Here is a 25,530-nt window from a genome sequence, read left to right as displayed (position 1 = left end):
GCAGATCATAGAAACAAAACACAGAAAATATTTTATTTCTAAAGACATTTATTTAAGTATGAAGATAGCCCTAATTTCCTCTTATATCAAGCTATAAGCGTGGTGTGCTTGTTGAACCTTTAGTTCTGCTTTAAATAAAATTAACATTCTAAATCACTCACTTTGCCTTCACTTTTGCAAACCTCAGAGGTAAATAAAGCCAGGTTTTAGAGATGCTTTCTCATTTCTGCACTCCAGAGAGAACTGGGAAGAACAGCTTCCTGAATTATACAAATATATATGTGCGAGTATGTTATGTTTTATTTTTATTGATCAGAATGCCTTGTGGCTGCAAAAATTGGGTTGATAAGTCTCTCCCCCTCCCCCAAGTTTGCATGCAAAACTGTCTGAGTGTTAACTGCTACTTTCTGAAAAACCTCTATATTATTATTGTATTTATAGCATCTCACTTGTATTCCTTTTCATTAGATGCAAGCTAAGGAAAGAACCTTAGCATCCTCCTTGGCCCAGCTATACCTTGCATTTATGATTTCCTTTTTAAACTTGAATCCTGATTGCTATTCAGCATTGGCAAAAGAAGAGGAGAGGAGATATTTCAACCAAGGGGACAGACAGGAACAAGCAAGGAACACAGATGAAATAAGAACTTCCAACAGAAGGGAGGGAGGGTCATTGCCTCTGAAAAATCTGGACTGTTTGGTCATAATTGCCAGGCAATACATAGATATCATCCAACAGCCAGAAACATTTCCAATATTACATCACATCCACTGCTGCTGCCTGCCAGTGTGTTAGCAGTAAATCTGAAGGGCCAGGAATGTAAGTGGAGCTTGTCTATTGACAATGAGGTTCTGGCCTCTGTTCTGCAGCAGTAAATGCCCTTCTCACCAGAATTAAATGATCTGCTAAATATCAAAAATACTCTAGTGAGAGCAAAGGCTTTCCCCTTAATTTTCTAGGGGTAGACGGTTGGAGAATACTTAGACATGTTGAGAGGATATAAATAAAACAGCAGAGAACTCTTGGAAGAGAAATGCATGGCTGGCAACACTCCAAGCCCTCAGCAGCCAGCCTCAGTTTGGAGGTAACACATGCTCCACACTCTTTTTAACCTTTATTTTGGACAGAGAAAACTTGATACAAGCCATAACAGTCATTCTGCCTGTGCTCCCCTTTACAGGCTCTTCGTTCCATTCCACAAATGTGGCATCAGGTTATGTTTCTGGTCACAAAGGATCTTTTTTGAGGCAGATGCTAATGAGAGCGGCTGGGTTTTTTTGTTTGTTTTATTAAAGGAAAACAGTGGGAAAAGTCCAGTGGAACCAGATCACAGAATTCACGATGTTCAGAGGGCACAACATGGTAATCTTCAGCACTCATGTCAGATTCAAACAACTGCTTATGGGAGAGAGTGCAGAAAAGGAAGTTGCATTTAAAAATAACATAAAATATATTTGCTTTGCAAGGTCCTCCCATCTTTGCAACAGCATGCAGGATAATCCTAAATATGTCTACTCAGAAGTAAGCCAAACTGAGTTCAAATCAATTGGATGGACTGCCAGCTAAGCATTTATATTATTGTAGCAGCCACATGTCCTGGGAATAACTCTCAGTGAACTTGATGGAACTTTACTTTTCAGTCAGATTATGGTGTAATTTAAAAACAAACACCTAGACAGCACAAGGGACTTAATCATCTGTAGAATACTATTGGTTGGCATTGGGGGTGGGTGTTTGCAGGGCATACCTCACAGGTATATGTTGATGTGCTGTAATAATTTAAAATTATTGCTAGGTAGTCCTGCTAATTAGTATTCTGGGATATCTATCATCTATCATCTATCTATCATCTATCTATCTATATCTATCTATCATCTATTTATCCATACATGCATGCATGCAAAGTCTCTAAAATATGGCTAATCTTCAAAGTGATCTAGCTGTAATTTGCACTGCTTGCTGATCACTCCAAGAACTTTGTGACCTGGAAAGTGTTTATACCCACTCTGAACAATGCCAAAATTAGTCTTGGCTCCCAATCAACACACACTTGGAAGTAAGAAAGAGATACAGGCAAGAAATGGTGCAGGCTCAGCAACAGACACAGTGCTCAGGAGTCAAGATCCAGGAGTTCAGAAACAAAGTAAGCCAACCAGAACTGGACAGATGCAATGAAGATGTCCCAACAAGTTTTCCTGCCCCTCCTGCCAATTTTTTTAAAGACAAGGTGTGGCATGCTCCATGCTCACTCATGAGACCCTCTTGCCATGTGGAAGTATCAGGATTGCAAGTACATGCACTGTCAGGGAAAGGTGGGTCTGCTTACATCTGAAAGACATTGAATGTTGCTGCTTGGAAAGGCAACAAGGAGGGCAGTGGAAGGAAGAGGGTAGCAGAAGTGGACAGCAAGGTGGGAAGGTGGAAGGTAGGAGAGAGAGAGAGACAGAGACAGACAGAGAGAGAGAGAGAGAGAGAGAGAGAGAGAGAGAGAGAACAGAAGTAGAAGCAGAAGCAACAGTCAGAGGGTGACTTGACCAGCCACTTGCTCACAAGCACTGATCAGGCTGATATTCCAGCAGTGGAAAGTTATCTTCAGGAAGACTAACTGCTCCACCAACTCAGCATCCAAGCTGGTGTAGTGGCATGTAACTATGTTGCCCACCACAAGGTGGGAAACCCTCTTGCTTGAAATGGTGGCGAGTGGCAAGAAACATGTTCTTGGGCAACCCAATCTAGATCTTCCCAAACCTGGAGATGGGCTGCCCAGTAGTTCACAGGGTCTGTGGCAGTGCCTCCCATGGGCTCTGCCAGGTAATGTGCCATCACCACTGCCTCATTATTCCAGTGGGTGGGTTTGCTGGCTCTCAATGCCACCATTCCCTCCAAACTTTTGGCCCAGTTCAAGTTGTGTGGCCCTAGTGTACAAGACACACGTAGAAGAGATTATGCACACAAAATGATAGGGGCAAGTCTGAATATGGGAACTGCCACATCTGATATGTAACATGAAAAGAGAGCCAGAATCAGATTGAGGGGCTCGTCCCCTTTTTCACAGAAACTCAAGAGAAAGGTCAACATTAGCATGGTGGCTGAGAACACATCCCTTCCCTCCTTACATAACAAAGTATATGAAAGTTGACTTTGCACGTAAGATGAACTTGATGGAACTTCATCATCATAAGTGCTGGAACTCATACCAATTTAATGAATTTTGAGGTTGACCGGTTTGCAGTTAGCAAAAGAGCTTCCCTCACCACCTGACATATACTAGTCACTGTGTCTAATGCCTTTTCCTGACGCCTGGGGGTTTAAGAGCATATACTAGCCATATGCCAAATCAGATTTCTGTGCTACTTAGGTAAATATGCTATAGTTCTTACATCAAGTTTCATTAAAGAAAAAAACACACCCATGAATTGTATCAAAGGTTTAAGATGTGCAAATAATAATCCAGGTCACAATTAGCATTTAGAGGAAGGCTCAGCAAATTTCAAGGGAAGGATCAACCAACAGTGATTTAAGTAGTCTTTAAAATGCATTTGCTTCCTTTCCTTCTGCTTTCAGAATTCATATTAGTTGCTTTTTTAAAAAAATAAATAAAATAAATATAAAGGGAACTTTTCAGCACAAGTGGAAGAGGAACAGTTTTTTAAGCCAAGTAAACACTAAGCGAGGATTGTATTCTCTGCCTCCACCAATTTTATAGCCACAAAAATATGAACGTAAAATGTGTGAGTTATCTAGTACAGTTATTCAAATATTGTATTATGACAATAGGAAAAAAATGCAACAACCCCAAAACTGATTATTTATGCTAAGGATAAAATTTTCCAAATTAGGCATGTAGTTTAGGACATTTTTCTATTTGGCAATCACTAGGCTTGTGTTACGCACAGCAAATATGTGAAGAATAGATGACTGCTATGTGTCAGTACATTCCAGTGGGCATATTCCCACTGGGGGGTGGGGTCCTCAGTTGGATCACAAGGCCAAGATCTGTGAGTATGAATGCTTAAGGATATGCACATGTCATTCATACTTTTTTTGCTGTAGAAAACAGCCAGGTACCACATGCTAAGTGTGGATCAACACTTAGCAACTACGTGAAAGAAACATGGTCTGCAATGCAGCTATGTCATCTGTGCAAGCTCATGGAAGATCTTGTTTCCAACAAACCTAGAATACTGAAGCCAGGACTGGGCCCCTCAGGCAGCAGGTGCTTGGGGTGGGGGCAGGGGTAGCCCATCCTATTTCGATGCCGAAGCCTCACTCACCAGGATTGGGGAGGGGGGGTGGCAGCAGCAGCTTATGCCACGATCTTGTCAGAAACCACTGCCACGCAATGGTGATGGGACCTCGTCATGTGATTCCTCCACCTGAGGTGGCTGCTTCAGTCCACCTCATGGGCAGCCTGGGCCTGGGTGGAAGTGCTGAGATGTTGGACATTATATGTGCCAAACAGCTAACCCTGTGCCACTTAAGTTAGCTTGCTCTGCTCCTGCCTAGCAAAGGATAATTTCCCCCAGCTCCAGGATTGAAGACTTGAGTTTGGTTCTGTATGTGGCATGGCAGGATGGCCTTTTGCTCCCTCACCAAAAGGAGCAAAATATCTTGGGCTCTGCTTACAGCAATGCAGTAGGATTTATTTGTGCATCCATGCAAGAGACAATAGTCATTGCTTTGTGTAATGCTTTCTTTGCAGGGTAGGCATAGAGAAGAATGGAGATAGTATATGCAGTTCACCAATGCCTTTCAATTTCCATGAATTTGTGCAAATCTTTGCTCAGGGCTTTTTGTTTTGTATGGACTCCAACACACACACACATAGAAAATTGTGCACCCGTAAAATCCAAATATGGTATCAGTTATGCCCTCTCCTCCACCTAATTTGCCCTGTCACTCTGTATTGGGTGCTAGTTTCCAGATATGGTCAAGTGGGCATTTTATTAGACTGTTATCTTGTGGTAAAATTTGGAAAACTTACATTGGTGCACCACCCAGTTACACAATCTGAGGTTTTTCCAAGCTGTACAATAAGCCACCTTGTCAGGGGTCCAGCAGCAAAACAAAAACCTGCAGTAAATTATTGATTGCCTGCCCACACAAAAATGAGAACCCATCCTTTATCAGGATGCTTCTTTTATAAGCAGCCTGGAACCAGTTGATATTTTGTAGCTTCATTGGTTGGTTTTTTTTTTTAGAATGCCATTGTGAGAATTACATGCACACACACCAGGTCTATTCATAGATGATGAATACATGGCAGTTAAGCGGTAACTAACCAACTACTTTCAATAATATTTTGAAGGCCTCAAAATGGGAGCAGCCCATATTTCTCAGATTTTTGAATGTTGGCTATAACCCAACCAATGCAGAATGCACTTCAGGTCAAGGTGATAGGCAACTTAAGGCTGCCATGTGACAAATATATATTTGGAAGGAAGTTTCATTGAGCTCACTGTGACTTACCGTATTTCAGGAAAAGCATGCCTAGGAATGAACTGTAAGTCGCATCAATTTCAGTAACAGAGGCCATGCTGGATTCCAAACAAAACAAAACATTGCAAACATGTACCTTTGTTAGGCGAACCCAAATGTTACAAAATAGCAAACAAGGTTCTGAGTTCTCCAGGTTCGATGTTAAGTGATTGTTGGGGGGAGCAGTTCTCAGCCTTGAGCAGGAATCTAAGAACAGATAGCTCTCTTAAGTGATATGTAGGTTTCAGGTCACAGCTAGAAATGCTGGAATACACCCCCCCCCCCAAACACACAATGGCTGATTCCCTCTTTTTAAAAATAAATAAATAAATCCAGTACTTGTCTGGGATCTGTGGTAAGGTAACATAGCAATTTTTATCAGTGCTGTGCTGAATTTTTCTCCTGCATTTTTGAAACCATTCTCCCATCAATTAATGAAAAAAAGAAATTGAACTTTAAAATTATCAGTGGAGGGGGAAAAAATCAGAGAACTCATGGGTGAGGTTTGGGGGCTTGTTGCACTTAACTTACTTTAGAGCTGGCCAAGGGGTATTTGCAAGTGTCCTTTCTTCCATTTTACAAATAATTTCTGCAGCGTTCCCAGGTACTTGCTCTCTAATTAATGGGTGGTGGGTGTTCCCCAAGTCCTGTACAATACAAGTTGCTTTGGAGGCTTACCTATCCCACCTGTCCAGAGTTCTGGGCTTTCAGTGGGTGATGGTGCAGGATGGCCTCCTTATTAGGGTTGTCGCTCCCCTTCAACTAGGTTGGCTCAACCAAAAATACTGCAGGCCAGACCCGCAAAGTTGAAAGCTTGAATTCCCTCACTGTTTTGGTTTTCCCTGAAGGCATGCTACTAATTTAATAGTGACTTAGTTCATCCATAACTTGCTTTCTCAACTCCTCATTTCCTCCTTGGGTTGCAACTACAGTTCACCATGCTGTAACCCAGGCATCCCCAACCTGCAGCCCTCCAGATGTTTTGGCCTACAACTCCCATGATCCCTAGCTAACAGGACCAGCGGTCAGGGATGATGGGAATTGTAGTCCAAAACATCTGGAGGGCCGAAGGTTGGGTATGCCTGCTGTAACCGCAATGCCTAAGCTGACTTCAAGTTTTTGCAGTGGTCTGCACAGTCACTAGGCTGATGGGATTCTTTAAGAATGGAACAAACTTCTAAATTTGTATTGAGTTGTTTAAGATGATACACCAGTCACTAGTATATTCTCTTCTACTTTTATGATAGCATTGCTTCTCCCATGCTGTGCAGAAGAGAAACAAGGCTTATTCAACAAGAAATGACTATTGGATACTGGGATCCTCACAGGAATAAACATTTTCCTTTTTTAAAAAATGCCCTGCTTTCTTGTGCAGATAACGAGATCAGGAATTGTGAACAACAAAGCATTATTCTCTTAATATTATCAGCGTCTTTGATGACAATAGAAATGGCGCAGGTAACTCTTCCTTGCCAAATTGCTGAGATAAATAATAAGTGTGATCATCTTTGGACTTCACAGACCTTGAAGGGAATAACAGTTTTATATGGAGGCTGGCTAGCTCAGGGAATTGGTTAGGGAAAACAGAGAAATGCACATTTATATATCATCAGCATTGACGCCTTTAGGTTTTGATGCCAGCTGAAAACTCTCCCCACCACCACCACCTGGCTTTCCTTTGTCTGAATTTAGGTTTGCTGCTTTCTGCACTTTGCTGGTTGATTTCTGCCTTTGCATTTGTGATGTCTGTATATCTTGCGAGCAATCCTATGCACAAGAAGCAATCCTATGCACAAGAATCTGGCACAATGCAGGCCAGTGCAAGTTAAGGCAGCATAAAGTTACATCAGATCCAAACCCCATTCAGTAGCAGGGCTACTGCCTTAGCATGGCAAAAGAAAAACAAGCCTTTAAAATACTGTTCTATGCCATCTTTCCAGGCCATGTGACTAAGCTGAATGGGCTTAGGATCTAGTATAAGTCTCCCCTCTTCATTCTAACCCCCACCAGACCTCCCAGAATGCCCCATTTTAGGATTTACACTGGCATCTCCTCAGTCAGCTGCAGCTCAGCCATTTGAACCCCATCTGAGCCAGAATGAACAAGATACAGAGATGTCTCTTTGGTTGACCTGGTATTGGGGACTGAATGTTGGCTGAGCCAGGAAGCAGCCTGTTGAGCTCATTCAGAGTTGCTCATTCTGGTGGATTTTAAAGGAGGCTTCTCCTGCCTCTTACCCAAAGCTGAAGGAGCAAGCCTCTTTGAATCATTTATACAATCTACAATTTTCATAATCCTTAGTATAGTTTAAAGTTTATTTAAATGATAAAAATTGAAACCAAGGTAAGTAGCTCTGTTTAGTTACATTGACCTCAGGGAGGGCTACTGTATTAGAAACTAATAACCGGGAGGTTATTTACATAGTCAGTTTACTGGAGACTGACTGAGCAATTTGCAGTAAAATATAAACTTTGTTTTTCTTGATGCCTAACAGAGTTTGGTGTTCTATTTTCTTGTGAAACCCCAGTGGAAAACATGCTTTTACTGTGAAACTAATCCAACTAGATATCTTCACAATCTTAATAGGCAAAGTGGATTGACCTCAGTTCATCTTCATGGAGCTTAGAACAAATTGATCAATTTACTTTCTAAATAATTACCATTTGAATGTTGATTTTCCTTTCCCTCAGATTAGCACTTTAAAAAGCTTGTATCTAGTCATTTTAATTCAGGGTAGCTTCACTGCAGAGAGAGACTGCACAGTAGATACAGGAGACAAGAATCTACTGATTCTGGGTAATGAAGATTTATTTATTTACCCTTTTGTTAAAGTATGGGAAAAGAAATAAAAACCCAGAAATAGATTTGCCTATAACTGTGGGGGTCAAAGAGCTTCATACCCGCTTTCTTAAATTCAACATTCAATAGCCAAATATTGGGTTTCTGTAGATGGAACAAAATGAACCCTATTTTAAACTCAATCTACTCAGAAGCAAGGTTATGAAATTTAAGGATAAAGTGAATCAGATGGGAGAAGAGATAAGAAATATTAAGACATAGATAATAATCAACACTGGGAGCTTGCTTTTTGATTGACATATATCAGCATTCAACATGGTGTCATTTTTTTTTAAGAACTGCAAATATTACATCTCTGAGGAGCTTGAACCAACCATAAGTCCTCTTACTCCTACTATTCCTTGATATTGAGCATGGTTGGTAAAACTCTGGTTCAGGGATGGTCCAAGAAATTGTTCTGTCTGACATGTGACTCCATTATTTCTAGAGTCAACACTTCTTCAAAAAAGTATTGCTGTATCATTCCCATACTAATTCCTACCTTCCTCTTGCTTCCATCATGCTTGCATGCTTCAGGAGTCAGGACTCCCTATTATCTCTGTTCTATATGCTTGTTCCATGCACTATGAATGTTGAGCACTGGTTGTTATGTAAAGTGAGTGATCATTATTTGTTTCCCTTTCAAGACAATAAAAAACTGAGGCACTCTGTCTAATAGTAGGACTGACCCTAGAAAATATATGGAATCTGCATGGTGGTTGTGAACTTTTTACCTTATTATTATTATTTATTAAATTTGTATACCACCCTCTACCCACATCTCAGGGCAGTTCACAGGCTAATCTACACCTTTAGAGCTGATTCACATAATGTGCAAATCCTTATATTTTTTTTCCAGTGGATAATCAGAATCAAATGTGGCATGTATGTTTTTTTATCTTTCTCTACTCTAAAGTTGGATGTTTTAAATCCATATTTCCCAAGATGTTATTTTAAAAAGAAGGGTCGTGACACTTTTTACCTTTTCCTGTCTACTGCTATCCTGTGTGGTCTATTTCTTTCTGGAAAGAATCTCAACCTTTATGTAAGAAATGCATGTCAGGAGACATAAATCAAAATATATCATCTGAAATGTATATCCAGTAGAAATGAAGATGACTTGGCCTGAGTATTTTATTTTTTGACGTGCTGCTCCTAGTTGATAATGTCAGTGCTATATATTGCCTTCAGCTATACTAAGAATCCTTGCTTATGGATTAAAATAAAGATTCACCCATGATATACTGCTGCAATCCCATGCCTGTTATGTGCATCTTTGGGTTACACACATATATACCCATGTGCCATCCCATTCTGGACTCCATTTCTACACAGAAAATCCTTTCTGTGTAATCTTGTCAATTCATTTAAATGAAAAGGCTACCTTTGAACACTCAGTTTTCTGGGTGCATCACCATCAAAACTGATGGAGTACCCTCACACCTACAAGGGACTGCTAGACCAACACAATTCCAAGCACATATTTGCTTTACTGAAGTAGTAGACCAAATCATATGCTTTTAGAAAGCACCATTTTAGGAATCCTCTTAGCTCCTGAAATTAAGCCATCTGTATAGACCCCTTTTAAAAAATAGAGGGCAGTATGGAATGATTTGGCATAAAGCAGTATATAAATTCAATAAACAACAGCAGCAGCAGCAACAACGGTAGAGTATTTCATTTACATGACCCCTAAATTTTGGGGGACAGTATTAAATCTGAAATGGCAAATAGGTGCATTTTGAGAAAAGGTGGAGTGGAGGGAGCAGAAAAAAATGCATAAAACCAGTGAATAAGCAACAAGGGACAGAAATGTTCCTGTTACGTTAAAGGGGTCAAGGCTCAAAGGTGAAAAGAATTCATAGAGTCGTTATGATTAAGGGTAGGTTTTTAAATGGTTTTGATAAAGGCTTGTAAAACAGCCAAGAGAGATCCTGCAATTTTAATGTTAAGTGGCTTCTGTATTGGAAAAATGCCCAAGGGCCATGTCTAGCACGGTCACTTACAAATGACTGATGGGAGATCAATACAGACAGAGTGGGAATGCAGCTTTGTCACTAGGATATGTAGTTAGTATGTGATTAGCTTTAAGTATCACTGACTTAGATGTAGATGGGCAGTAAAGTGCTTAGCAGCCAGTCAGCATGATGGCTGCACGTACACAGCAGTTAATGGAGCAAAAGCAGTGTATTATCATTAGGCATCCAGGAGGGCACACTGAACCCATTTTGGAGTTTTAAGAGCAGGTCAGCAGAGCTTGTGCTCTTAACTAAATACATCTGTTGAAGGCATTTGTTTAGCTTTTCTCTGTAGGAAGTCCACTTCTAGGATTCGGAAAGATCAAGCAACTCTTCAAATTGCACATGAAACATTATCACAGAAGGAGCAAAACTGGACCATAGTGAAAAAGTAAAACAAAACAAAACACACCACCTAAGCCTTATGACTGGATAAACATAAAAGAATATATCTTTTTGAGGTTTGAATGGCCAAAAGAATTAAAAAGAATAAAGTTTTTCACTTTTGGTAGTCATCTACCTTAGTTGTTCTATTTTTCGGGAATGTTTCCAACTTTCATTAGATATTTATTTACCCTGGCATTTCTCAATTCTCAACGTGTGTGTTTTTAATTAGGAAAGTTGAAGCATTAAAATCGTGAGTTAGATATTTAGTAAATTAAAAATACAGCTGCTAGCTGCTAGAAGGCCAACTTATTTCCATCTTTTGTTTCTTTTGCAAACAAGTCCATGTGGAGGAGAAGAGTGGGCGTTCCAGCCTGAATTAAGTCTACCGAAGTGAGAGACAGGAATAAACTTATCAGTTCCTTTATAATTGTTAAGCCATTGTCATCACCTGCTAAATTTTTTTGTTTGGTAACTTCTGTTACTTTCTGATAATGCAATATGAAATGTCGTCAAATAAGCCATATAAATAGAAATGCTGATATTTGATGCTATGGTGAACGTGAAGGAAATACTTGTTATTAAAGAGTCTTGGCTTTTTTGTCTAAATCACCTAAAGTTATCTTCACTACTGACATTGACATGGCTTTGCTACTGTGATTGTAACACACTGTGGTGGTTTTTCTGGGGGTTATTCAGAGGATGCTGCCTTGAGATCCTTGGTTGGACATAAGGGCCTTTAGATTCTTCTTGTCCTTGTCATTCCAAACATCTACAAAATTTCATCCATCCATGAGTTTTAGTTGGTTAAAGTGGTGGTTTAAAAAAATCAAAAATAAAAAATCTGTTGAATAAAGCTATCAAGTCTTCCATCCTTTTCACTATGACCTTCCGTTTGTCTTTTCTCTCACTAGCAAAGAGTGTTCTCACATTTCAGTCTTGTGGCGTACATACTGAAATTATTTTTCTGGTGTCCTAATCTTTCCAAGGCCATGAATATGCCAGTAATCTGCAGCCTAGGGCTATCACTTGCCATCTTAATGGACCCTTAGAATACAGTTAATTACAGAGAGAAATTTGGGTATCCAACTGTCAAGGGAAGCTGATGCACTTACATGCCACAGCGTTTGGAGTGTTCCTGCTGCAATGATCTCCATTCCAATGAACTTTAACATTCTTACACACTTTCCCACTTAAAATGGAGGTGACCCAGAAAAGCCCAAGGCTTAATGTAGACTATCATAAGCATAATATTTGAGGGGGACTTTCAGCAGTATCCATATAATCACCATTACCCTCCCCGCCATTAAACTACTATAATGCACATATCATCACCTAATTAAAACTGGACCAAAGCCACTAATGAAACTGTGATGTGGGTCACTGAATCTTAAAGCATTTGTACAAAAGTGAAGGGTGCTGCCTGGGAGGTGCAGTGCTGTCTCCCATGCACTCGGTTCAGTTATATATTTATTATCATGAGTAGCAGCACTCTCCTCCTGCTATTATTCTTAAAAATGTTTATAAGCTACCTTCATGACTCACTCAAGGCGGCTTACACCAGAAAATATGAAAATAAAGCTTCTAATAGAGACAAGGAAAAAAATTCTACTACTTCTTCTACATTCACAGCATTAATAAACCAATAGTAATAAAACCTCATTCAACCAGAGACTAAAATACAATTTAACAGCTTCAGCAGCCTCAAAGAGCAGAAAGGTATCTCTCAAGAGTAAGCTACCAAGGGAGGAAAAGGGTCTTCAGGGCCTTTCAGAAGATCTGCAATGTAATAATTTCATGGAGGTCTGCTGGAAATGAATGCCAGAGCCATGGGGCCACCATGGAGGTCCACTCCCTTGTGCCTATAAACTTCACTAAACATGTATGTGATGAGAGTTCAGTGTTAGGCATCTGCTTAGCATTCTGCTTGTGTCTGCATGGCTCCTTGTAAATAATTCTCTCTCTTAAAAATACAGTGGTACCTCTGGTTACGAACTTAATTTGTTCCAGAGGTCCGTTCTTAACCTGAAACCATTCTTAACCTGAGGCACGCTTTCACTAATGGGGCCTCCTGCTGCCGCCGCGCCACCGCCATGCGATTTCTGTTCTCATCCTGAGGTAAAGTTTTTAACCTGAGGTACTACTTCCGGGTTAGCGGAGTCTGTAACCCAAAGTGTTTGTAACCTGAAGTGTTTGTAAACCGAGGTACCACTGTATTAATTTTCAATGCTGATGAAAACGTACAGCTTTTCTAAACAAATGTCCTGGTTTAAGAGGTTTTGTGCCAGGCGTAAAGACTTGAAAAAAGCTTTGTTTTTAAAAGAAAAATTCATAGTAAAACTGAATGAATTTTTCAGGTATAGTAGCCCTTTCTGAGCTGATGGACCCTGAACATTTCCAGAAGTATAGATGTAGAGCAATTGGTGCAAGAATCATAGAGTTGGAAGCAACCATGAGGGTCATTTAGTTCAACCAGCTGCAATGCAGGAATCTTTTGCCCACCATAGAGCTTGAACCCACAACCCTGACATTAAGAGTTTACCAACTGAGCTTTCCCTTCCTCCTGCCAGGTGTTTTCTTACATTGCCTCAAGTTTTAAAAAGAGCCAAATATATATGAGGGAAAAAATTAATCTAAATCCAGTGATTCATCCCAGTCGCTGCATCCAGAACTCTTCTACGGCTGCAATAAACTGCTTCTTGTGATTGTGGATATAGATATGATTGACTTTCCTTCCTAAAGCTCCCCAGTGACCCTGTGGTTTCACCATTTTGGCAGTGCAAAGCAAAATAATTAATTTAGTCGGAATCCAAACATATTTATAACTTCATTATTGAACTTGTTTGTGGTGGGAGGTTTTTGTTTTGTTTCGTTTTTGGTCTTGTCAATAGTTACTTTGCAAAAATACAGCTGGAGCTGCCAAGGAGATGATTCTTATGAAGAGAGAAGCTAAGCAAAGCTTATTATTGATCAGTAGACTCAGACATTAATGGAAATAGCTAAATTGGAAAAGATCCTCTTTACACACTATGGCAAATTGTATTTATTTGATCAGGTAGGGCAACCTTTTATTGAACGGTGTACAGCCTTTGCTGTTAAACAGGCTTATTTTCATTTTTGCACAGCTTCAAATAGTTCTGGAGATGGCAACATTTCCTTTTTTATTTTCTCTCCGTAGCTCTCTTTTCCTACCAAGGTTTGAACCAAATCTTGATTCTTTCTATATATTACATGAAATGTATTGCTGCAGCTTATCTCTGTGGGTTTTCTATACAGCCCTTTTGCCTTTACTGGACTTGGGATGTCATTTATTCCTCCTAAAATTGGGAAATATTCCTCAGTTATTTTCCCAAGGGCACAGCCCAGAGTATAGATCTGAAGCAGGGCTGGCTAACCCTTTTTGGTCTGAAGGATGCATGCACATCACCAAAGCAAAAGTCTGCTGCACCACATCTTCTCTCTTTTACACACAACACCTAGCACACACACAAATGTAAACCAGTGTGGTGTACTAGTTGGAGCATTGGACTAAGACCTGAAAAACTGGGTTCAAATTCCCAATCGGCCATGATGAAACACACTGGGTGATCTTGGCCTAGTTTCTCACTCACAGAGCAACCTACCCCACAGACTTGTTGTGAGGATAAAATGGAGGAGAACTCTGTAGGCCAGCTTGAGTTCCTTGGAGAAAAAAGGTGAGAGATAATATGACATGTTTTTAAACTGCCTGGGTAGATAGGCCCATCGTGATCATGTGTACGGTTTATTTACTGGAGCAGTTCTGAGCTGCTATTACTCTACTTTTTTGGTGAGAACTTCACTACATAACAGTATACACACCCTCTCTACATAACAACACACACACACACACACACACACACACACACAGAGATCACCTAGGCCAGCCTTTCTCAACCTGTGGGTCCCCAGATGTTGTTGGACTACAATTCCCATCACCCCCAGCTAGCAAGGTCAGGGATGATGGGAGTTGTAGTCCAACAACATATGGGGACCCAAAGGTTGAGAACCGCTGACTAGGCTTTGCTCCTTAAACCCCATCACTGCCTCCCCCAATTTTCCTCCTCATCACCCTATAGGCTCTTCTTATTTTCTTGTAGCAGGAGCACGGTGGTGGAATACGGCATTTCTGATGTTATATTTCAATAAATAAATACAAATCTAATGAGGGCCAAAAACATGCCTTTATTTCCACCCTGCACTTCCTGAAAAGCTCTGCATGTTAAACTTTCTTCTTCCAAATGTCCAAAATAAGAACAAGTTTTGACAAGACAGAGTTTGATTGAAACAGCATGACACTGGCAAATTGCACACTCCACTGGAATTTGGACTTTGCCCATCTACAAGGTACTGATTATATTGTGCATGCCTTGGCCTGTGCCACATATGAGGAAAGATTCCTTTTTGGACTTTTGCACATAGAAAAGAGGGAGGATTTTACACACTGGGGATGAATGTTAGAAAGAAAAGAATGGGCATTGCGGAAATCAATCTCTCCTTTATACACTTCCAAATTATTCTCCTAAAAGAGAGGCCTCCAGCCGCTCTGTCAGTCATGATAAAGCTATCACTCTGAGATATATTACAGGTTTTCTTTTCATGTTTTCAATGGAAAACATCCCACAGGTGTGTTTACATTACCGGAAAATATATGAAGATTAATTATATATCTGAGGCCTGAAATTTATCAACATATATTTTTTGAAGATTTCAGCTGGCTTAAAATGAATGGCTTTTAAAACATGCTAGCTAGAAAGTTTTGAGGAAAATAAAGCACTTTCAGGAACACGCACACACAACACCCAGAAATAACCGATCTATTTTAATGAGTTTGTGGCAGAAGTCTATTCTTTCTATTGTTTGGATAAAATGTAGGTGAGGAACAACAGTGAAGAACCAAACTTTTTTATTATTTAAAAAAAACACCCAGTCGATTGTTCTCTGAAATAAGATAAGTCTGACCACCAGAAGCCAAATAGCACAACTTCTTTAATAGCACAATCTAGCCTATCAGCAGCACTAACTAGATCATTGCTATTAAACTGTACCACCAAGCACAACCGCTTTAGAAAGGATTGCAAGCAAGGCTGGAGCTGTGATTTGTCATACCCAAATCTAGACTGGGACAGTGTATTCTCCAGCTCAACATCTCTGAGTCTAGGCCCTGAGATGTAGAAGAGGCTGGATGGTGGAGAGACTACTGTTATGTAGACAAGACAAAGATCGTAGAACTAGTATTTATACCAATACATTTCATGTTGCCTGCCAGTTATAAGGGCTGCTACACTCATATGCCCTTGTGCACCAAAAGGGAACTTTGATATCGAAATACAGACATCCCCAGGTATTGACTTAAGCTAAGACTTGGCTTCAGACCCAGAGATGGGTGAATCTGTCAATCTCAGCTATTCTCAGTTTCTCATTTTCCCAATCTTAAATTTAATTCTCTGCATTTCCACAGTGATTTATGGTTTGTTTGTTTTTTAAAAAAATCCTTGTGAAAATTCACCATAATTTTATGTGGATTTTCCCCAATAGACACATTCTTCATGAAATTTTGACTAACTCGCCCCCATTTGTTTGCCAGCAGTTTTCCCTAACATAATGCATTTTGTATGTTATTTTCATGAATGCATGTATTTTTATGCTCACCTTCCCCTAATATACCCATTCTATGCAAATTTTGTGGTTGGAGAACTGTGCTGCAAAGTGTTAAAGTGCATATTTGAAAGGATAATTGTGCTTCGATTCACATATTGGTTCAAAAAAATGAAAACAATTTCTCCGCCATCCCTCCTCAGACCCCAAGACCCCATTGTTCAGGCCTCTTAGCCCTTGATAAAGGTAGTGACACTCTCAACCTCCGCGAGTTGCACATGAAATCTGCTGAATAAATGGTGCACCACGAACTGAAGAAAATTGAACAGAGGTTCAAAAGTCTGTTGACTTATAAAACATACTTGGTCCAATGACTATTCAAGTATATGTAAAGCATTAACTTGTTAGACATGTAACAAAGAAAGAAGCCCTCTTCAGGCAGTCAGACTGAAGATGTATTCAAATATAGTCAGCTAGTGAAATAACTATCCACATCAGAAAAATCTTCGAACCTAAACTGAATTGAAAGCTAGCCATTCTTGCTCTTACTTAACCCAAAGTAATAAAGATGTGTATAGTTTAAGAGCAGAAGGGTGTTTTAATATTGATCTAGTGATGCTGGCAGATTTCTCCTTCTCAACCAAGGACTGCCTATTTTGAATGCATCCACTGAAGTCTTGAACTTGCAGTACTCACTTCCCCACAGCTGCTCATAACTGGTTTTAGAAATGTATAGCAGTAATTTAAACTGCAGGAGGCTGCTGCGGGGGTGGGGGTGGGGAAGAAGGAATTGGTGCCTGATTTAAATAACCATTTTGACAAGCAACATCCAAATAATCTACAGTAGTTCAAATGTATTGGTCTCATTCTGGGAATTGAAGTTAGCCCAAGAAAGGTTTCTGATTTACTGCTGTTCAAGACCTAGACAAACAAATATATAACCATACATATTATTTATATACTTCCAATTGATGCTGGAGTAGCACTTAGGCAATGAAGTATGAGCTGCAATCTAAACAAGGAGAAGAAATCTCTATGCATTATACATCTTCGTTAATATACAAAAACTGAACACCTAGTCAATAGCACTCAAAATGGCCTAGACTCTTATCAGCAAAGTTCATACTTCAAACATTCTAGGTAACTGGCATGCTTACAACTCGAATTAAGAGGAGAAAAGACATTACTGTTTATTACTCTGTTTGAAATAGTCATATCTTGTCTTCCTGCAGGAGGTATCCATTACTGAAGTGCAAAACATTCCGAATTCATAGAGGGGGAGAAGAAAGATTCTAACTCATTGGCAACAAGCCAGATCTTTAAAAGCCATCAAATAACCTTAATAACCACAGGCCAACACTTGAACAATGCCATATAGACTGTCTACTATGAATTTTTTCTACACATCTTAAATTTGCCCTCTTAGGTGTCAAGGTGTCAAGGTACGAATGGTCTTTGTTGCTCCTGGGGCAAGTAAAGATTATTAACTGTAGCAAAGTTATTATGGAAGTGGTCAGTCTAAGTAGTGACTCCACAGTTTGCTACAGAATCATGAAACAGGTTGAGGAATTGAGAAATCAAGCAATGCCAAGGGCTCATACTCAAGGCTAACCAAGGATTTATTATGCTAGCAGTATGAGAAACTGCTTTCCCATGGATTACTATTGTGGTAACCATATGTATACTGGAACCAAGTAGGTGGGGCAAAAGATGTTTTTCATCCCTAATAAGGTAAAGGTAAAGGACCCCTGGACAATTAAGTCCAGTCAAAGGCGACTATGGGATGCAGCACTCATCTCGCTTTTCAGGCCAAGGGAGCCGGCGTTTGTCCACAGACAGCTTTCCTGGTCATGTGGCCACTACTAAACCACTACTAGCTCATGGAGGACTGTGACAAATGCCATAGTTCATGGAAACACCATTTATCTTCTCGCTGCAGTGGTACCTATTTATCTACTTGCACTAGTGTACTTTTGAGTTGCTAGGTTGGCAGAAGCTGGGACAGAGCAATGGGAGCTCACCCCATCACATGGATTCAAACTTCTGACCTTCCAATCCACAAACCGAAGAGGCTCAGTGGTTTAGACCACAGCGCCACCCGCATGCCCACTCATCCCTAGTGGAAAGGATTGCAATGAATGGTTAGGAAGGAACCATTTGATTTGCCCCACCACTAAGGATCAGGCACACACATGGCTATCCCAGCATCATGGGTAGTGGCTTCCATGCTAGTACAATACGGTGAGAAGTTGGTTCAAATGTCTAGCCAAAGTCATAGGCTAGGAGATAATGTACATTCTAATAGTATTGCTTCTTTTGAAATGGGCAACATGTAAGCCTGTGGTTGAATAATTACTGAATAAAAATGAGGAAAAAACAAAACAAGTCAGATATTGGAGGTGAGGAAATGAAGAGCCAGGCAGAAGGCAAGAGAATAAAGAGACAATGAACATCTGCTTGTTGCAGGGCTTCATTCCTTGATTTGTGTCTGTGTTCAGAGTAAGTAAACTTTTCATTTCAAAACAAATTAAATACTGAAACTACATACAATGCCCGCAGCATCCAACTCTTCTGATTCCAGAGACTGCCTCTAATAACATATATATCACAAAATGTTTAAAACAAACAAAAAAAGTACATTCTAGGCATTGCTGGGGAAAGTTTTTCAAGGCCAACTGATACCTGTTCTTGGCCTAATTCTTTAAGGCAGTTATTCTGGATTAATTTTAAGTTTCCTAATTACCTATGTAATCCTATTAAAGTCAACAAAGCTCCTCTAGCACAGGCAAGTTATGGACTGAAGCCTTCGTCACTTGCATCCTGATCCTGACAAATATGTTTTGCTGATCTGAAAGGAAGACTTGCATCCATCGTGGGCTAAGAGAGATCCAGCTGCTCAGCTCCACTCTCTCACCTCAAAACACCTCCTTGTGAGCAGAGGCTGAAGGGCAACATGAAGGAAGATCAAAGATGAGGATGGGAAATGCCACCTGAATATTCACCTCACCACGGAAACACTTCCATTGCTGATGCTAGACTTGAAAGCTGTTTTTATTGTGAGAACCGTTCATAATTCGCTCTCAAAACCCTTTAGGACTATGAAGCAGGATATAAGTATAATATAAACATAATACATTTCTGCTTCAAATCTTGGTTATTTTTTGATACCAACTGAAGACTCTCCTCCTCTGCCGGGCTTCCTGAATGGCCACTTACGTTCCTGAAAGTTATTTGTGCACTGAATGACATGGTTATTCTGACTGGTGTAATTGATGGATAGAAGATGGTTTTGCTTTAAAGTGTATGTTATTTTGTTTTAATTGTGTATTGTGCTTTAAGTGTCATGACCTACTCCCAAATTAAAAGGTGGGGTATAAATCAAACAGAGAAAGGATCTGCAACTGGTGAGAAGAGACACCAAAATCACTGGGTGTTCCCCACTTCGCTGGCAACATTATCTCTACCTGGGCAGGTGATGGTGAAGACACTTTCCCCCGTTATCCTCTTCTTTTTACACCTGGCAATCAGCAGGGTGCAAGGAGACAGTGAAAGTATTTTCCAGTGTGCTTTTCTTCTGTCATAGTTCTGGCAATGGGAAGAAAAAATGTAGGAAAACAGGTCTCATGACAGAAAAAGAGGGAAATGTAAAGAGAATGCTAGACTATTAGCTTGCAGGAGTGCACAGTCAGGCTATGGAGACAGGAATTCTCCTTCCTTTCTGTCCTGCATAAGCACGTGCTGTTTAAATGGAACAAACCACAGATACTGTGCATGCAGTCCTGGCTGTTGCATGACCAGGTGTGAAAGCCCCAGCCCCCCAGAGATCATAAGAAAGGAATAAAGACTCTGACAACGTTATGGAATTAAAAATTAGGCCACAACTTTATTAAACTTCTGAATGTAGAAAGATCTTGGCTTAGGCCTTGGACGTGTATCCTTCCCAGTCCCCCAGCTGGGGGAACTGGGGCACATCAGGGCAAATGGGATATGGGGGGTGCTCTGTGAGATGTATGTGTAGCAGGCAGCCCAGCCCATATCACTGCACGCAGGGTAGTCACTGACAACCTTTCAGTGTATGGCCAGTGACACCCATTATATAACCCCTCTATGAGGGGACCCTGGAATCACTGCCGCAGTGGGGTGAATCACCACTTCATGCCCCCCCAGCCCATTAAAGGGAAGAAAAGACTAAAGGATTCCACCCAAGGCCATAACTGCCAAAGTTGTGATGAATTGCTACAGGGAAGACAAAACCTGCCAATGCAGGAAAATTTCTTCCCGGTCCTTCAACACCAACCAGTCAAAGACCATAGCAGCGCCCGCTAAACAGAAAGAAAGAGTTAACCTGCAGACAAGAAAACATTAAACAAAGGGAGGATGGGGAGGGTGAATCTCCAGAGCTGACAGTCTGGCTATCGTTGGCTCCACCCCCTATTTATAAATGGGCTGGTCCCGCCTCCCAGCAAGAAACTTGATTACTGAGGCTGGGTGTGAACCTCCAAATAATAACACTGAGAGGCAAGCCAGCCCCCCGTCTACTAGTAAGTTCCCTGGGAACTGTAGCACTGTGCGCGATCCCACAAAGGGCACCCACACTATAAAGCATGAGTGCTCATTGCTATGAGCTGTGTGCATGTACAGGGGAGATTAGCACAGGTTGACAGACTTTGCAAGCCTGGACTGTAGAGCCTGGAAGCACCGATTCCCAAATTAGAGTGGATGTACTTCAGGTTGAGTACCTTTATTCCCTGTGGTGGGAGGTGGATAATTCCCAACATGAGGCATCAAGGAGTGGGCGATTTAAGGGAGCCCTCAAGTTGCTTAGACTGTGGGAGTGAGGCTGTACTGTTCTTACTCAAGTCATTCAAAAAAACTCAAATGGAAACATTGTGGGATAATCAAGCGTTACAGGCTTAATTTCTCTTATTTTGTTTTTCCTTCCTACACTATAAAACGTAATGTGTCTGTATGCAGTTTATAAGGGCCCATCAAGTTTTTTTTTTAAAAAAGCCTTCTGTTTGAAGTTTGCCTACTGTTGCTGCAAATAGAAACTTAGCATATGGTATAGTTGTAATTTGTCAAAGGAAAAAAGAAATACCTTCCATCTATTTACCTTGTGCATATGAAACACCTTCTCTTTGCATTTTCAAGTTCTTTGCTGGGGTTTGTGTAGATTGGGCTTTCAAAAGAAACTGTAGAAACCCAGAAAAGACAGCGGCAGGAGGACATCACCAAACAATGGCACTCAGAGATGGACAAACTTTTCTCAGCTCCATCGGGGTGGAGTGTGGTGAATTTTGCAAGTTCTAAACTGGTTCACATTTCTTGGTGCGTATATGCTTCTTTTACAGGCCACACAGTATCTCTTGGGAACACCAGGCAAAAGTTTTACAGCAAGGAAACGCTTAGAAGATATCTTCTGAAAAGATATCTTCAGAAGATATCTTCTGAAAAGTTCCAGGTATTACGAGCAGGGAAAATTCCTATATGAAGCCTGTCATTCCAATCAATCAGTCAGTTGGTTCAAACTGACCATTATTTATGAACTACAGCAGCATCACTAGAACACTATAGTGTTTATACTTGATTTTCCCTTTACAATCCCAATTCACTTCATTGGGGACAACTGAAGTTTGATTGTGACTTCGTGACACTCCAGGAGCAGCTAAACGGAGAAACGAGACCTTTATGAAAGCTTTAAAATGGTTAAGAAAATGTAGAAAATTTGCTAATAGGAGGGGAATAGTACTTCCAGATATGATTAAAAATAAATTAGATTAATCACGTATTTCAGAATGTATTGGCAACCTTTTATGCATATTAAATGTCAGAAGAGAGAAATTTGTTAGTAGCAGGATTCCTGAGTCAGCAACTCAAGCTGCTGATGCAGTCTCCCGGGGAGGCAGGTGTGGAATCATTTCTTTACATGACCTGATTATGAAGGGAGTAGAACTTGTGTTATATATTTTTTGGGAGGGAGGGGGTGTATATTTTGGTGGTAGGCACATCTTTGCATGCCGGAGATCTATACCTCAATTCCTGCCAACTCTGGAAAATGGCAGCAGAGGATGTGAAAGACCTCTGCCAAAGAGGAGACTGTGCTACTCAAATACTGCCATTCAAATTAGACAAGGCTTGGCTTCATGGGCAAATCATCTGACCAGGTAGAAGGCAGGTTCATCACTTCCCATATCTTTTTTCCAAGGACTGGTGTTTAAAAACCTAAATTGCCTGTGAACCCTGAGCTGGACTCGGCATGAGATCTGGATGCCAAGGGGGCGGAGATGGGCTGATTTTGCTTGCCAGGCTCGTTTTTTCCTGGCAAGAGATTGGCAAATGAAGCGGGTAGGACTGGGGTCAAATCCAGAATCTTTTCTTTCCCCTTCAAAGCAAGTAAATAATTTTGAAGCAAGATTTAGTAAACAAAGCCTAGCTTTGGGTTCTTGTAATAAAAAGAAACAAGGGCTGAAATTGCCTTAGGCCTTGAAACACAAGATATTTTCATTATCTTTCCTCACTGAGCTGTGTTGCCATTCATTGCACACCCTTAAAAACCACCAGTAGTTCTCTTGATAGATGAGTGGCATCTTCTCCAAGTCTCTTTTTTTCTGTCTCTCTCCTTTGGTTGCCAAATTGCCTATGCTATGTTATAATTTCCATAAATGAGCAAACAGGAGGCCTCCTTCCTTCAAAAACACATCAGAGCCCCACAAGCGGCCCAATCAAACATTGAAATCCCTTGAAAGGGGTCAAACTGTTTGAATGAAGCACTCAAGGATGCCTAATTCCCCACCCCAACCAAAAGGCTGCCTGCCTCCTTTGCTTATGTTCTTTTTTCAAGCTTAATGTGAGTCGATACTCACATTAATGTGATGAAGTGGCCAAAAAACCCCCCCATAATGCTATTCTGTAGCACCCTGCTTGTGGTTAACGCTTAGCTGGAATGAAATATTCAACGCAGCAATAGAGAAATTAAAATAATAATTTATTTGTCAGACAAATAAATGTGAGGCACAGTGGTATAAGGTTACCAAGCTCTGGCCTGGCCTCCTGCCATTATGGCCAGCACTTATATTCCCTCAGCCCAGCCCCCTTGCTCCTCCTTTGGCTGCCTCTGTCCAATCAGCCTGGTTAAAATTCCTATTGGCTGTTTGCTAGAACCAATCATAAAAGATACACCCATTTCCTATTACCTTTTATGGGAGACAAAGAGCTATATTTCCTTCTATTTATAATTGGCAAACAGCCATTAACCTCTACAAGGCACCTTAATTACCAGATAACCTTTTGCCCTAGACTAGGCGCCTTAACTAACATTTCATCTTTTGCCCTATTGCCCTATTCACTCCAAAACAGATGGTGGCTAATTTTATCTGAACAGATCTTTTTGTTCACCTTCCCACACATTATCAATGAAAGATCTCCTTCTTTGGAGGTCATTAAGCAGAGGTTTGACAACCATATGTCAGGAGTGCTCCGATGGCGTCTCTCTGTCTGGCAGGGGTCCGGACCCAATGGCCCTCGTGGTCTATTCCAACTTCTTCTATGATTCTATAATTTCTTACTTTCTAAATTCTTTGCATAATTACATTTAAGCCAATATTTCATACATAACATATATAGATTTTTAGAAGCAAAGATCTTGTCTAAGTAAAAAAAGAACTTAGTAAAAGCTAAGTTCCCTAAGTTCCCTAAATTCTCTGAAGCTTCAAAGCAGCTTCAGAGAGAGAGAGACCTCTTCCCTAGCCAGCTGCTGTTTGTATTAGCTCTTGCCCTTTTAACCTTAGGAAGATGTGGCTCAAGTTTAATGGGAGGCACAATAATTAATTGTGTTTTTGCAACCTTGATTGTATTCTATAATTTGTATGGTCAGTGTGACCTTTTGCTCCCAGCCTGTTTTATGACCGCAATAAACCAAAGGGGCCTCTGACAAAGACCTTGCCTGCTGGTGTCCTGTCTCGAAAGGAAACATTTGTGAATTTAAGCTCATTTTTGGAATACAGGAATCTGATCAAAATATAAGCCTTGATAAAAATGCAGGCTATGATCAGATGCCTCAATTCTAGGCTGCATCAACAGAAGTATAGTGTCCAGATCAAGGAAAGAAATATTAACACTCTATTCTGGTCAGGTGTGATCAGACCACACCTGGAATACTTTGTCCAGTTCTGGGTGCCACAATTTCAGAAGGATATTGTCAAGCTGGACCGTGTGCAGAGGAGGGGACCAAAATGATCAATGCTCTGGAAACCAAACCTTATGAGGGAACGGTTGAAGTTGTTGGATATGTTTAGCATGGAAAAGAGAAGGCCAGAGGCCTGCAGCACTTCTGTTTGTCCTGTGAATTGGAACAAATGTCACTCAGGTTTTCTGTGGGGATTCAGCAGCAAAAAGTGAGTTTTCCATGGGAAAGCAGGGAAAGCAATAGGACAAAAAATAAACCTCTCGGACAAAATCACAGGGCAAACAGGAATGTGGATAAGCCCCGAGAAGTGAGATGAGAGCCATCTTGAAATATCTGAATGGCTGTTATATGGAAGATGGAGCAAGCTTGTTTTCTACTGCTCTAGAGGGTAGGACCCAAACCAATGGATCCAAGTTACAAGAAAGGAGATTCTAGCTAAACATTGGGAAGAATTTTCTGGCAGTAAGAGCTCTTTGATGGGGGAACAGACTGTGTAGGAAGGCGGTGAACTCTTCTTCATTGGATGCTTTAAAACAAAGGTTGGGTGGCCATCTGCCATGGATTCTTTAGTTGTGATTACTGTGTTACAACGGATTGGACTAGAAGTCCCTCAATTAGTTTTAACAATGCACCTTTAATTTCTGGATATTGTGCATATTAATATATGTATTTAAATACTCATTGTCCTGCACAATTCATGGATTTGCATGCCTCAGATTTCAGTCAATGATATAATTGTACTAAAATGTTCCAAAAGAAGCTTGGGGTCCCTTCCAACAGTTTAAAGAAATCCAGGCATTTGAAAAGCCAAAAGTACTTGCTCTGATTTATTGAGAAATCATCCTGTGCATCTAGTATCTGGTAAAACTATGACTGTTCAGGAGTCACAATTTAGAGAGATCCGTTGCCCATAAAATTAAGTTTTAATTCCCAATGGAGCAGAAGCTGTTAAATTAAAGAAGCAGAGAGTTTAGTTTCTTTGATCTAGGGAACGAAGGGAATTGGAGCAAA

The 25,530-nt window shown here is 40.6% G+C and overlaps 1 long non-coding RNA gene across 2 annotated transcripts in view; it reads right to left on the bottom strand.

Moving 5' to 3' along the window:
- The window catches only part of LOC310767258, a 172,427-nt gene that overhangs the window by 61,259 nt on the left and 85,638 nt on the right, over window positions 1-25,530 (bottom strand). For both annotated transcript variants that reach the window (XR_014550806.1, XR_014550807.1), the window contains exon 3: window positions 19,799-19,919. This is a non-coding gene — a long non-coding RNA (uncharacterized lncRNA). The remainder of the gene's footprint in view (window positions 1-19,798; window positions 19,920-25,530) is intronic.

This window comes from Podarcis filfolensis (assembly GCF_964270895.1).
Source record: "Podarcis filfolensis genome assembly, chromosome: 7".
Taxonomy (NCBI): domain Eukaryota; kingdom Metazoa; phylum Chordata; class Lepidosauria; order Squamata; family Lacertidae; genus Podarcis; species Podarcis filfolensis.
The sequence above is the reverse complement of the archived record's forward strand: the minus strand, read 5'-3'. Positions and strand labels throughout refer to the sequence as shown.